At 34.5% G+C, this 16,278-nt stretch overlaps 1 non-coding gene across 1 annotated transcript; it reads right to left on the bottom strand.

Annotated features, from left to right (window-relative positions):
- Positions 1 to 14,303: 14,303 nt before the first annotated feature.
- On the bottom strand, positions 14,304 to 14,410 carry LOC136201759 (small nucleolar RNA R71). Its single transcript, XR_010674102.1, has one exon. It is a non-coding gene; the product is annotated as a small nucleolar RNA R71 (small nucleolar RNA).
- Positions 14,411 to 16,278: the final 1,868 nt, after the last annotated feature.

Below are 16,278 nucleotides of genomic sequence, written 5' to 3' on the forward strand. Positions count from 1 at the left end.
CTGAAGATCTGTTGAAGCACTCCTATCTTAATATGGATTTTCTTCATATTTCTTAAATGTCATATTTCCTGCACAAAATTAACTAAGTAAAAATCATTTGTCTTTTAGATGGATTCAAATTTTTCACTATCATTCTAGATATGATCAGTTTTTTTTAATTTCTTAAACATTCCAAGGTAGATCTATTCATATTTATTTTCATTTAGAAAAAAAGGACTCAATATCCATATCCTTCATAAGCAAGGATACAAATTATACATGTAGGTTCAGAAACTTAATAACCCAAAATAACAAATTCCACGAAGCATTATAGGTATAAATTTAAAGGTACAACTCAAAGTTTAAATTTGAAAGCCATACATATATATTAAAATTAGGAGCTTTGGCTAGATTAGAAAAACCAACTAAAAATCAGTGCAAGGAATTTGTTGACATATTTTTGAATCCCATCAAATGAAAATACATACAAACAAGTAATGAGAGTGAGTATTTATACATTTCTTCTAAGAGCACGAGCAGAGCAACGAACTCTTCTCCAATTGAAAGCTACAGTTCATTTGATGAACGACATAAAGAATACCTTAATTTTTTTCAAGTAAATTCAATGTGATTGATAGAGATTGAGAATTTCTTGATAAAAGAAGACAATGTTGGTGGAGGGTTGCTGCAAATATATGAGATTTGGGAGGCTAGGGTTTCTGTCCATGAATCATTTTATTTATATATGAGATTTGGGAGGGTATTTTTGTAATTAACTTTTATGACCTAGGGTTTCTTTACAGGATCCATTTGTTTATATATTTTTTAAATTTAAGAATAACATTTCTATTTAATTTATTAGATTTTTATATATTCCTTTCATCAACACTTAGGTTTAATTGTGATTTTTTGAGATAATGATGAAATTAACTTTTTCTAAGCCGAATCTAAATAAGATCAAATTCAGCATTACGTTATTGAAAATTTGAAAAAGCTGGTTTAACTGCTATTTAATTGTCATATTAAACCTTCTAAACAAGTTGGTTGATAAATTGAAGCATTTCATACATTTTTTTTGTTGATTATTTGAAATTATATTAGTACTACCATAAAAAATTTAGACACATTGACAAAACATAGTGTGATTAACATGTTTATTTTAGAGTTAGTTGCTTGCATTTTAACATATTTTTGTAATTGTTTTATAACACATTAAATATTTTAGACGTAATTGATGTTTTGAAGGTCTGATGACAATTGAATAACAGTCAAATAAGTGACAGTTCAGCTTTAGTGCTCAAGTGATCAAGTGGCCCTTTTGACCAGAGACAAATCACTTTCTCTCAATCTTATTTTTTTAATTAAGAAAAAAAGATGTATTTCTTGGCATGATTATGTACCCACAATGTTTGAGCATTTTAGTGCTAATGTAGCTGTTGATGGAACATTGTGAATTTAGGATACTGCAGGTAAGTACCTGTTTTTTTTCATCCAAAAATGTTCGCAAAATAATTTACATAGACATTAATTATATTTATACATTATTATATTTTATTATATTTATACATTATTATACTTCATTATAATTTTTTTAGCATTAGAATTTAAAAAAAAACAATAAATAATAATTTTAAAAGAAATTTCAATTTAAATAAATAAGAAAATATCTTACTTTTATTTTTCTCTTCTTTTGTTTTTTTTTTCTTATTAGGATATGTTTTAGCCTTAAAAAAATATATATGTTTTAGCCTATTATTTTCCAATTTAATTAGTAGTAGTATTTTTTTTAATGTGTCTTAGAATTAGTATTCTGAATGATTATAACTACATTATTAGATAAACTTAAACTTGTATCAACTTTTTTTTTAAAATACAAAAAAAAAATAGAATTTTTATTATATATTGTTGGGGGTAAATTAATTTTTTGTGTTTTAGCATAGGTTATAATTTTTACTCTATAGTTATTTTATTTTAATTAAATTCATTTCTCAACAAAATAAAAATGTGATAAAAAAATAGAAAATAATATCAAAATATTATTATAAAAAAACAGAAATAAAAAGAAAATGAAATAATAAAAATCAGGGGCAAATTTACACCATTTGTTCACTAACCCGTCCAACAACTTCAATGACGAAAACGGACCCCGAAACAGCAAGATATCAGACAGTTATTATTTTTTTCAGAAAGCTCGGGATGTTAGCTTTCCGGAATGTAAAAAACGGAGCAAAACGGAGCTAAAACCAAGCCGGTAGAATTTTTCAAAGAGAAGCAGTGCTGAAAAACGGGTTTGAACATGTCTACCTATTTGAGGAACGTGGCATTACCTCTATTTTTCCAACTCCCAACTCAGCCATTTTCTTTCTTCAACTCATGGGAAGGTAATGGGATCATGGGTGAGAAGTTTAAAGGCCACTAACAATGGATTTGTTACTCAAAATCCTTTCATTCCAATCCCCACTCAAAATCAATGAAAAACACAGAACAACTCAATTTGTCTCTCAAATTCTCTGCCAAATTCGGCTCATTCTTTAGCATCTAATTAGTCTAAACAAGGTCTCAATTCCCAGAATTAGTTCTTTAATCTTCAGTTCCTCAGAAAAGCTTCCAATTTTCAGAAACTTCAAATCCGAAATTCTGTTAGTTTAATCAACCAATTTTCAAATCGTTTCTTGCAATCTCTTAGTTAAGTCAGTAAAATCATAACCCAATCCTGGTTCAAGCTTTCTTAGTCTAAATCAAATTTCACCATTGTTATGTTCTTCAAAGCTTCAAGCATTTTCCGTGAAACCAAGATCACCGAAACCTCATTTTCGAGTCATTCTTAGTTTACACACCTATTCCAAATCATGTTTAGAAACTTTTTATTGATCTCAATCAATTAAAAAGACCCGGAAACAAGCTTTTGAGTTTTTCATCATTGAAAAATTAATCAAACAACTTTTCTGGTGAGCCGTTTTCCAAATTTTATTTAGAATTCGTTAACTGATCATTTTAGCTCAAACTAATTTTTATCTTTTTATTGACATCAATTCTTCAATTCTCACTTTTTATTTCGTAAAAAATGATCTCTTATAGCCTTCTTAATCGTCAATAAAGTACCATCCACGAAACAGAATCAAGCTTTTGGTTTTTCAACCATCAAACAATTATTCTGTCACCTCATTTTCAATAATTTATTCCCACTCGTTTACTCGGTCTTTTTCTGAAATTCCAGTTCTAAACCCTTCATTCGCACACTAAATTTAAATACTAGCCTTTGTTTCACTATAATCTGACCTCTACAGCTCCCGAAATTGAACTAGAAAGTTCCAAGAAATCCCTGTTTTTGTTCCACAAAGTGTTGCTGATTTATTAGCTTGGTGGTAAGTTTCTGTCTAAGTCCCTGAACTCTCCGAACTGCTCTGAATTCATCCAGAATTACCTGGACAACGCAATAGCCCCTGAGCCGATTTTCCGGAGTTCCAGTCTTTAATGTCGCACATCCCAACGACATCAAAGAGATCGGTTTAATTTTATTTCATCCCGTACATATTTGTTTTTATGACTTATTTACATTTCTAGCTTTAAAGTTATTATTTCTTTTTAACTTGTAATTTTCATGCTTTATTATTATTTGTAATACAAAAAACATTGAAAAATATTTACAAAATCAATAAAAATATAAAAGAAAATTAAAAAAAAATTATATTTTTGTGTCGTTTTATTACTTTATTTTTGGTACTTATATTTAAAAAATTGTTTTTCGGACCGACCTGTCAAGTAACGTCGGGACCCAAGACCGTTGTTTTTATTTTCAGTCCTTGTAACGGTCGTCAATCGCTTTTCGTTTAGAATTCAAGTAATTTAGGCGCATTTTATTTATTTACTGTATTCAATTACCATTTTATCCTTTGAGAATTAGCTTCTCTGGCACGCCCGCATTATTTTTACCATTTTTAATTCCCGCAAATGCGTATCAAGGTTGAAAATTGGGATATTCCGAAAATATCGCCAACAATTTTTAGCACGCCCAGTGGGACCTAAAAACGTTTTTTTTCTAGTACCGAAAATTTTTCACCAAATTTTTTCCTATTTTCGGGGTTAAATTTTTTTCCATTACTAAATTATTTAACCAGAAGTTAATTATTTCGGTAGTGTATTTATGTGGTATTTTATTGCCGTGATATTCTACTTTAGTGTTTTATTTTCAAACTTTCCTAAATATTATTTGTTGTTTACAATGCCACCCAAGAAAAATACAAGTCGAGAATTACACGTTCCAGAGTCTGATGAAAATCAGAAGAGAAATGAAGATACAAACATGGACACGAATATATCCGAAGGTTACGTTGCCAAGACCATAAGCCACTTGGAAGATGTTCATCGGACATCAATGTCACAACCGGACTTCAACGCATTTTTTGCGAGACAAGAGGCCCATATGCGCAACCTAGAAAGACTTGTAGCCGAGATGGTGCAAGCTTGTAAACAACCCAATTTGGAAAATAGGATTAATAATCTCACCGATGAGATGAATAAGATCCCGAATAGGTGTGCTGAAATTTATGCTAAAAATTTGAATTCTCACAATGTTTCAGATAACACAAAGGAAGGCACTCCCCAAGGCCACCGATATAGGCCACCGCCTAGTCGTGAGGAAAACATGAGATTCAATGAGCGAGAAGATCGAAGAACCTCGGAACAATTTTCAATACCCCCAAATGCGTCTCATTTCAGGTCAAACACCGGACCTAATACCCACTCGGAGCACTATGGTGACAACAACGCCCGTGGTTCGGGGGGCACGTGGAGAAATCAAGACCGTGATCATACCTGTGAATATACTCGTGAAAATATTCGTGAGAATTCTCGTGATAATGACCTGAAACTGATGGTGTAGATTCTGGTAGCTCTATTTCTGCTTCTAACTCTTGTCTTTCAAGCCACTCTCACTCTGTATCACCTGAAACTCCACCTGTTTATCAATGTTATCAGTTTCTGTTGCAGTTGTAGGCTTCACAATAGGTCTAAGCACAGATTTTTCGTCAAAGACTACATTTCTGCTCAAAATGACCCTTTTCTCTGATGGAGACCAAATCTTGAAGCCTTTAACTCCATCTCCATAGCCTACGAACACTCCCTTTTTGGCTCTTGGCTCTAGCTTACCCTCATTAACATGATAGTAAACTGTGCACCCAAAAGCTTTCAAATTTGAGTAATCAGCAACCTTTCCTGGCCACATTTCTATAGGCGTCTTGAGCTGTATGCCGGTGTGTGGTCCGCGGTTAATCAGATAACATGTTGTGTTCACCGCTTCAGCCCAGAATCTTCTATCTAACCCAGCATTAGAGAGCATGCACCTCACCCTCTCCAGTAATGTCTGGTTCATTCATTCAGCTACACTATTTTGTTGCGGTGTATTCCTGAGTGTGTGATGCCGAGCAATCCCTTCATCCTTACAGAACTGATCAAACTCAGACGAGCAGAATTCCAGACCATTATCAGTTCGCAGCGTCTTTATCTTCTTTTTTGTTTGGTTTTCCACCAATGCTTTCCACTGCTTGAAATTCTTGAAAGCTTCACTTTTATGCTTCATCATGATGACCCAAGTCATCCTTGAATAATCATCAATCAGAGACATAAAATATCTGTGACCTCCCAAAGACTCAACTCGAGATGGACCCCAACAATCAGAGTGGATGTAATCAAGTGTGTCTTTTGTTATGTGAATAGCTTTGGGAAACTTGCTGCGATGTAGTTTCCCAAAGACACAGTGTTCACAAAGCTCCAGACTCTTGACCTTATGACCATCAAGAAGATCATCCTTTGATAGAATCTGCATCCCTCTTTCGCCCATATGACCAAGTCTCATATGCCATATCTTTGTCATATCCTCCTGGTCAATCTCTGATGATGCAGCATTAGCTGAGCCTGTAACAGTGAAACCTTGCAGGAAATACAAAGTACCATGCTTCAGACCTTTCAGAATCACATCAGAACCTTTACAAACATGTAGAACTCCATCTTTTCCTGACCAACTGAGACCCCTGCTGTCTAACAGACTCAGAGATATTAGATTCTTCGTCATCAATGGAACATGCCTGACTTCGTTCAACATGCAGAACTTACCATCATGTGTCCTCAACTTGATCGAGCCTATTCCAACTGCTTTGCAGACATGACTATTAGCCATTGAAATGCTACCTCCATCTACCTGCTTATAAGTTGAAAACCACTCTCTCATTGGACAAATATGATAAGATGCTCCTGAATCAAGAACCCACACATCAGAGTGATGAGTGTGTCCATCAGCAACTAGAGCAATATCATTTTCAGAGCTGCTGTCGCCATCTGCTACAGCAGCAGAACCTGGTTGATTTTCTGATTTCTTCTTCTTCTTTGGACAATCAGTTTTCCAATGTCCTTTCTCCTTACAGTAATTACAGGTGTCGTCTGGCTTGGGATCCTTTAAGGACGACTTCTTAGACTTCTTCTTTCCACCATTTCCCTTTCCCTTACTGCCGCTGACAAACAGTCCAGAGGCCTGATTATCTGCACCTGTATTGCTCGCCTTATGGCTCAACTCCCTACTATGAAGATATGACCTAACTGTTGGGGTTTAGTGTCCTATAGACAATTGTTCTAGGATACAAACTTAATGTAAATGAATTCTTCTTTATATCATTTGTTTTAATGAGATATATGTTTTATAACTATATAAAGGCAACCCCTTTTAAGCACTAAATAAAGTCCAATAAAAGGAAATCCGTAAGTTTATTTAAAGTGATTATAAAGTGTTCATACAAGCATGAAGTGAGACAAAACTTTATAATAAACTGATAAACTTAAAACCACCCCAAGTCAAGTGATATGTTTAGGATTGATATATCATTGTTGAGACTTGCATGTAACAATGTCTTCTGTCCGACAGAAAGATGATCTCACAAGCTTCATATATACAGATATCTGGACAGTTACATGGATCCGATGAAAAATAGTTCATTAGGATTGGGGATCCGATTTGAGATAACAGGATGGGTAGATTCATCCTTGTCACCTGTTCATCTCATTGGTATTAATAGGTATAACTAATCCTCGGACTCAAAGGAATATTAATTGGTATTCTGGATTACGGAATGTGATGCTTTGACTCTGGTGTAACACGATCCTTAACAGAGATGACTATGGGGTGTGAACAGTAGACGTTGGGTATCACATGAAGTAATTGCGGAGTCGTTATATATTGGATTGAGCATTTATCACTCCCGATAAATGGGAGATACATCCATGGATCGCTTATGGAAGACTCGACTCTAAATCCTTGCAAGGTGATAGCTTAAGAGTAAGAAATACAGATTTCACTTAACCTATCTTTTTGAGTTGACTCGGCCTGTACAAGTAAAACGAACGTCTCGCTATATGTGACTTGACATCACCCATAGTCATAAGATTCAGTTCAAGGATGTAGTTGATAAAGGATCGAATTATACTGTAACTAATACGGAAAGGTTAACGACAGAATCAACCTGTCTTCTTATAGCTCTGGGGGAATGATTACAAACTTGCTAATCACATACTCTGTACATCATTCTGTTATGCAAAGATTAAATATAATTCTTTGAAAATTAATTTAATAACGTTGCATACGGCTAGAAGCAATAAGAACCTAATGGATCACACATAAGACTTGGAACCTAAAAGAGAGATAGATGTTAATTAATTGATAGAAGCCCAATTGAGCCCAATAAGGTCCATGGACATAAGGGGGTCGAAATTCATGTAGTGATATACATGAATAATTAATTTGATTTTGTTAATCCTAATTAGATTAGGAATATGAATTAAATTAATTAAGAGATAATTAAGTTAGGAGTTTTAATTAGATTAATATACTCCTATTATTATCCAATAAGGTTATTATTATTATCCTTAATATATTAGATATATAGTGAGATAATAATTAGGAATTCTATTCCGAATGGAATTCCTATTCAGTAACCTAATTCTATCTAACTAGGGATTAGATACAAGAGATTATAAATACCCCTTCCCTTGAGATTTTCGAAACCCAAGCAAGCCATACCCTACTTGTGATTTTCGAAATTCACCTAGTCCAAGAAAGAGAAAATTCGACACCCCTAGTTCGAGGATGAGATTTCTCTACGGTTTCGTTTGATCAATTGATTTTCATCTATTTCTTTTATCCTTGATCTTGTGTTGATTAATTATAGGCAATCTACTTTGGTTGCTATTCAACGGTTGATTCTAAATTAATCTTCCCGTGTTTAATTTCGTGTTTGGGAACTCGAAGAAGAAAAACAAACAAAAGAGAGAAATTCGTTTTACTACTCCTAAATCAGGTCAGTTCACGATTTTGCGGATTCCCGGAGATTGAACCGTCGAATCGTCGCGATATTTGGACAGGAGCTTCTAGACATATTCTTCCACGTTTCCACCGAAGGGATTGTCGTTCGGAGGTTTGGAAGGTCTGTTTCGGATAGGGGTAGATTGGTAGACAGTTTATATCTCTGTTGAAGTTGTGGGCACTTCGTTTGCAACGGTAGATAGAACTTCTAAAAGGTATTTCTTCTTATCCTTCTTTATATGAAATAACGGTTAACGGATCTTGTGGTTAAATGGAAATAGGTTAAAATTTTTATATTTCCGCTGCTATACCTTAGCCTAATGTCCAACAGTGGTATCAGAGCCATCGTTAAATCCGTTATTTCATATATGAAAATTTAGAAGTTTTTAATAGGATTGAATAAATATTTATAGTTAGGATTAATTAACAAATTGTTTTGATTAATTAATTCTAAAGATAAATAAGTTTTAATTAATTATTAATTAAAACAGATTATGCGTATGTTCCTAATTATTTTGGTTGATAATCATTATAACAAAATCTATTAGTTTTATAGTTAGATTGATAAAATCAGTTTTATTAATTCTAAAGATAAAACGGAAATCTATAGTAGTTTTTCCTATTTTCTGAAAATCGTTTTAAAACCGTTTTAGAACTGATATATATATATTTAAAATCGTTTTTATATTTAAATATATATGTTTCAGAAATTGATAGTTTTCTGTTTTGATTATCGAATGAAAATTTGTTTAAAAGTTTGTTTTACCAATTTGTAAATCAAAATGTTAAATGAATTAAAATCAAAATAATTGGGACGTGCATAATTAAAGTTTTGTATAGTTATATTAATCTAAAGATTAATATAAAAGATACGAAAACTATTAGAAGTAAAATTGGATGAAAGTTAATTGATAAGTTAATGTGATTAACATAAATATTACATAAGATAGTTATGTAATCAACCAATTAAATTTATTTAATTGAGTCTATGCATGTTTGGAGTTATGGACATATTTAGACCCTCTTTAGTCTTTTGGTATTTTTGAAATAGGGCCTGCGAGTCCTGCCTTTCTACTATGTATTGTAATTTCTCCTCTCATCTGATTCCTTCAATTCAATTGAAGTTTTCTTTAGTAGTATAGAAATTAATATGTAATTTCAAGGCGCCATGGAGAAGACGGAGGACCTAAAGAGAAATATGTAATAGTTAGTATTTCCTTAGGTTTGCCCTTTTATTCCGTCTCTGGCTCGACGGAATAATTTAGATGATATGTCCATAACGCCAATGTATGTAAATGTATGTGTCTGATGTATGCTAAAGCAAATCAAGACTAAGTTAGATTATGAGACCTAAAATAAAATCCCTCATTAAAAAGTTAAGTAAATAAACAAGTTATTAAAATCGGTTGCCCCTCCCTAATATTATAATTCAGCCGGCAATGCTGAGGGCCTTTGGGTTGTTGAGTAAACTCAAGCTCGGGGTCCTTTTAGTAACACCTGAATTATCGAAAATCATTTTTCATGAATATGGGGTAATACTTAAATTAGATTATGATAATTGGATGAGTAAACTCATGTTGTCATAAACTAATGGGCAAGACGGTTGGGATTAATATGAATAGCATATTAGTTATTAATGTGGTTAATAACCCAATAACATAGGAATCACATTAAAGATGTGATTGATTACATGAATCTACCTAATGAATGAGACTAGCTTGTTGAGTAAACTCAAGGCGAAATCTCAGGAGTTAGGATCCTAGCTCACTAAAGGATTTGTGAAATTCTTCGAATTAATATGGAGGGCTATTAATTTGGCAAAATAGTGGGAGCAATCTAAAATAAACTAAAAGGCCTATAATTTTAGATTGATATACTTTAAGCAAATGAATGACATACGTTTACTCTTTCTCACTCTCAGGTTTAATTAAACCCACTCTTATAATCATGACTAAAACCAATCTGCAAAACATTCTTACCGATAACAAATTGAATGGTTCAAACTTCACCGACTGGTTTCGTAACCTCAAAATTGTTTTGAAGTTCGATAAAATAGGGTATGTACTTGATACATCGATACCCCCTCTCCCTACTGATGATGCTCCCATTAAGGAAATTGATGCTTACCAGAAGCATAAGGCTGCTGATGATGATGCCGGATGCATCATACTTGCATCGATGACACCGGAATTACAAAGGCAACATGAGGAAATGGATGCCTATTCCATCATCATGCACCTAAAGGAATTGTTTGGGAAACAAACCAGATGCGAACGCTACGAGATATCCAAGTTGCTATATTGTAGTAGGATGCAAGAGGGCACATCTGTCATGACACATTGTGTCAAGATGATTGGCTACATTACCAAACTTTCTAGTATTAGATTTGCGATGGATAACGAATTAAGTATAGACTTAATTCTTCAATCCCTCCCAGAGAGTTATTCACAGTTCATTATGAACTATCAGATGAATGACTTGCAAACCTCTCTTGAAGAGCTTGCAAATATGCTCAAGTCAGTTGAGCCCAATATGAGAAAGGACAAAGCCATACCGGCTCTTGTCATTGAGGGATCAAAGAAAAGGAAAGGGAATTATCCCAATCCTAAATGTCCCAAGGAAGGTAAGAAATTCGTGCCCTACAAAGCTAAGGGAAAGGAAGTGAAGAAGCCCAAAGGAGAGTGCCACTTCTGTGGTAAAGACGGGCATTGGAAAAGAAACTGTTGGTGTACCTAGCCTTCCTCAAAAGGGAAAGAAGCTGGGACTTCAACATCTGGTATGTTTTATATTGAAATTTCACAGTCTGAATCTTTTGGTACTTGATACCGGATGCAGCCTGAGGATATTCCAGGAATATCTAGAAATATTATTTCTATTAGCCGCCTTGTTGACGACGGCTTTTCATATTTCAATAAAAGACAAGAGTTGCAATTTTATAAAGATTCGATCTTTTATTTTTCAGGAATTTCACAAAATGGGATTTATGTGTTAGATAACAAAATTTCTGCTTTTGCAATTGATACCAAAAGACATAAGCTAGATAATTCAACTTACTTGTGGCATTGTCGTTTAGGCCATATAAACAAGAGACGCATGCTAAAGCTACATTCAGATGGGCTTATAGATCCAATCGATCCCGAATCATTAGAAATATGCGAATCATGTTTAAAAGGTAAAATGACAAAGACAACCTTTAGCAATAAAGGTGAGCGTGTATCAGACACTCTAGGACTCATTCATTTAGATGTATGTGGTCCTATGTCAGTCCAAGCAAGAGGAGGATTTAGATTCTTCATAAGCTTCATAGATGACCATACCCGATATGGTTACATCTACTTGATGAAGCACAAGTCAGAAGCTTTTGAGAAATTCAAATGCTTCAAGAATGAAGTAGAAAATCAATTAGGAAAGAAAATAAAGACGCTTCGATCTGATCGAGGTGGCGAATATCTTTCAGATGATTTTCTGAATTATCTAACTGAATGTGGGATATGCTCACAATGGACACCTGTTATCGTCATAATTTATAGCATTTTTAGTATTTAATTACTAGTTATTTTGTACCATTTTAATAAATTTTAATAATGGTTTTTGTATATTTTCTTCATTTTATGTATCTAAGCCAATTTGTGTGTTTTCTAGGCACTTTCACAAGGTTTTCGGCACAAATAACCAAGTCGGGGCTTAAGGCGGCAACTCGGGAGTAAAAGGGACCAGAAAAAGGAGTTTTAGTGACACCCAGCGTGCACTTCGTCGCGGATAGGTGCTGTAAAATAAAGTCCAATTGTTCACACTAGGACAGATTTGACACATTGTCGTATTTTCAACTTATCTCCCTCATACGGACTCGGATTGAGGCGATTCAAAATGCGTTGGAAAGCTAAGAGAAAGATGAACAAATGTCTAGTAATAATCATCTCCAAATTCGAAGTGAATCAGGCCCAGAAAATTATCCAAAGTTGATGAATATGTTGAAGCCTAAGATTCCTTTGACATTTCAACTCCTAAATTATTAAAATCTTCCCCCATGCTCTCTTAAATGCTAAATTCAGATGATAAGGAGTGGGAGGCCATAAGGATGACTTGGTCTTTGGAATTTTGTGTACCATTTTACTATAAAAGGAGGCCTTGGGTGCCATTTGAAGACACACCAAGCTTAGGCTTAATTCCTCCGTCTATAATGTTATTTTGTTGATTCTTCTCCTTAAGAATCAGTTATTTGTGTTGTTTTTATTGTTGTTAGAGTGTTGTTTGTGCAAAAGTTCATCTAATAAAAGTAAGTTTCAAGTTACCGAAGAAGTTCGTTCGGTAATCGTCATTACGGTTTCTTCTAAACTTTAATCTCTTTTATTAACATGAACTCTATTATCTATCTTTCTAAAGTGTGTTTTAATCTAATGATGGGCTAAACCCCTCTTAACTAAGGCTAAAAGTGGATCTTAACCTTAATTATGTGGTAATTACGTTTAACCTATTTAAGTTATCTTTATCCTTTTTGAGAACTAACTTATGATTCTTAATGCTTGTAGGAGATGGGCCAACTCTCTACTTGGATATAATTAATCGTTTATATTGACCGTGATTAAATTGATTAATCGAAATTCATAAGTTGGACCTAATGACCATTTAGTGTGGCTTATTGGTTTTCCAAGGTTTTTCATGAATCTTATTACAAATCTTTAATTTATTACTTGAGCCGGACCAAGGGAAAGTAATAAATCGAAGGTTTGGAAATAAGAAAACTTAATGCTTCTTTGGATTAATTACTTGAGCCGGACCAAGGGAAAGTAATTAATCGAAAGTTTAGAACTAATTACTCGAGCGGTTTTTCTTGAATCTTAAGTAATCACTTTAGCCAGACCAAGGTAAAGTAGGTTAAAAAGGTTTAGATTTAATCTTGTTACAAATCTTAGATTTATTACTTGAGCCGGACCAAGGGAAAGTAATAAATCGAAGGTTTGGAACTAAGAAAACTTAATGCTTCTCTTGATTAATTACTTGAGCCGGACCAAGGGAAAGTAATTAGTCGAGAGTTTAGAACCGATCTCGAGAACTATTAGTTAATAAGAAAAATCGCCATCTTAAAAAGGATAAAACAACTTTAAAGGGGTTAAGTGTTATTACCAAGCAAAGAGGTTAAGTGAAGCTAGAAGCCTTAGTTTCTTTTATTATAAGTAATCTCTCACTTAATTTGTGTAATTTTTATTTCATTTCTTGCTTAAGTCTTAGTTTGGTTGTCCAACAAACTCTACATTTCGGTTGTTTAAATAATAGATAGTAAGCAAAGAGATTAGTACTTATAATCACCATCCTCGTGGGAACGATACTCTACTTTCACTTTATTACTTGATACACGACTAAGGTACACTTGCCTTCACATGCACGTATATGTAAAACGCGCATCAAGTTTTTGGCGCCGTTGCCGGGGATAGTAGAATTATAATATTAATCTAGTCGAGCTTCTATTAATTTAGACATTTTATTTTCCTTTTTTTGTTGTTTTATGAACACAAGAAGTTTAAGTTGGCCTTTATTATTGCCCGATCCTGAAATTGAGCGTACTTTCCACAGGAACTTGGCTAATCGAAGAGCAAACATGGCGCAAGAGGAACGTTCCATCATGGATCTACTCACTCCAAACCGTTTGGACATGAATTCAAGTATCGTGGAACCTACCATTGGAGCAAACAACTTCGAGATCAAGCCGGCAATGATCCAACTTATACAAAACTTCGGTCAATTTGGCGGAGATCCGAGAGAAGATCCAAACTCCCATTTAAATAAATTTGTTAAACATTGTTCTATGCTTAAGCAAAATGGGGTACCACCAGAAGCTATTAAACTAAAATTGTTTTCTTTTTCTTTAAGGGATGATGCAGCTGACTGGTTGGATTCTCTCGAGGCCGGATCCATTGGAACATGGGATGAGTTAGTTAAGAAATTCTTAGCTAAGTACTTCCCTCCATCTAAAACGGCGATGTACAAAAACGAGATAAGTTCTTTTCACAAAACCGAGAGAGAGACATTATATGATGCGTGGGAGCGATTCCGTCGACTATTGAAGAAATGCCCACATCATGGATTTGAGAAGTGGCAACAGGTTAGTATTTTTTATAATGGTTTATCTTCCGCTAACTGTGCCACAATTGATTCCGCCGCAGGTGGAAACATCCTTAAGAAGACCCAAACGGAGGCTTATGATTTAATCCAAGAATTGGCGGAAAGGTGCTCTAATTGGCAAGCGGAGAAAAACCTCGAAACAGGAGCGGGAACATATTTCGTTGATTCGTCATCAAGATCCGGCATTGATGAGTTAAATAAAAAATTGGATCTATTAATGGCTAATTTGAACCAAAATAATTTGTGTGATTTATGTGGTTTAAGTGGACATAAGAGTGAGGATTGTCAAGCGGCAAACCCATTTCTTGGGGATACCGCTAGTGCAAACTTTGTGGGAAATTTTAAGCAATCTAATCCTTATTCCAACACATACAATAATGGTTGGAGAAATCACCCTAATTTCTCATGGACTAATAATCAAAATGTGCAAAATCCGCAAAGACCTCCACCCGAATTTAATCCTAATGAAAAGAGAAATGTTGGTGATGAAGCTTCGGCTATTGTAACAATTCTTGCAAAAATGGAATCTCGTCTTGCAGGTATGGAGGAGTGGAAGAGAAATCAAGAGACGTTTACAAAAGGGCTTGAAACGAGCATAGGCCAATTAGCAAAAGCCATATCCGAACGTCCTATGGGATCCCTTCCAAGCAACACGGAAACAAACCCAAGGGAGCATGTGAAAGCCATCACATTGAGAAACAACAAAGAGTTACAGTCGGCTCCGAGCAAACAGGTAAAAGATACCACGAATGAGGTAAGTACTTCTCAACCTCAAGTTTCATCTCCTCCTAAGCTTTTTACGGATCCACTTGTTCAACCTTACAAAACAAAAATTCCATTTCCCTAAAGGTTAAACAAAGAGAAACAAGAAAAGCAATTCTCCAAATTTCTCGACATTTTCAAGAAATTACATATAAATATTCCGTTCGCGGAAGCCTTGGAAAATATGCCCATGTATGCTAAATTTTTAAAAGCTATACTTTCCAAAAAGAGAAAATTGGAGGATAATGAAACAGTGAAATTAACGGAAGGATGTTCGGCTATCCTACTCAATAAACTACCACCCAAATTGAAGGACCCGGGAAGTTTCTCTATCCCGTGTACTATCGGTGGTATGTATTTCGAAAGAGCTCTATGTGATCTTGGAGCAAGCATAAATCTCATGCCATTAAGTATCTTTCGAAAATTGGGTTTAGGAGAGCCGAAACCCACTAAGGTTTCCTTACAATTAGCTGACCGTTCTCTTGCATACCCCAAAGGGTTTGTAGAAGATGTGTTGGTTAAAGTGGATAAATTCATCTTTCCGGCTGATTTTATTGTTCTTGATATGGAGGAGGATGATCGAGTCCCGATAATTTTGGGTCGTCCTTTTCTAGCAACCGGGAGAACACTTATAGATGTGCAACAAGGAAAATTAATTCTCCGGTTACAAGATGAGGAAGTGATTTTCAATGTTTTCAATTCTTTAAAATATCCTTCCGACAATATTGACCATTGTAACTTTCTTGATATAACAGACGAAGTTGTTAAAGATGTTTTTCAGAATGACATGTGTGAAGACCCATTGGAAAAAGTAATGTTAAATGATCTCGGGTTAAATCAAGAGGAGGTCGTGATAGATCGAGAAGTTTCCAACTTAACTTATGACCCCGAGGATTGCATGTGGATCCGTGACCAGTATGAGAAAATCGTTCGAGGGGACAAACCGAGGCCTAAATCATCATTGGAAGAGCCACTCGAATTAGACCTTAAACCCCTACCATCTCATTTGAAATATGCATTTTTAAGTGAAAACTCAAACTTACCTGTTGTAATTTCTTCTTCTTTGACAG

Source organism: Euphorbia lathyris, chromosome 7 (assembly GCF_963576675.1).
Source record: "Euphorbia lathyris chromosome 7, ddEupLath1.1, whole genome shotgun sequence".
In the NCBI taxonomy this organism is placed as follows: domain Eukaryota; kingdom Viridiplantae; phylum Streptophyta; class Magnoliopsida; order Malpighiales; family Euphorbiaceae; genus Euphorbia; species Euphorbia lathyris.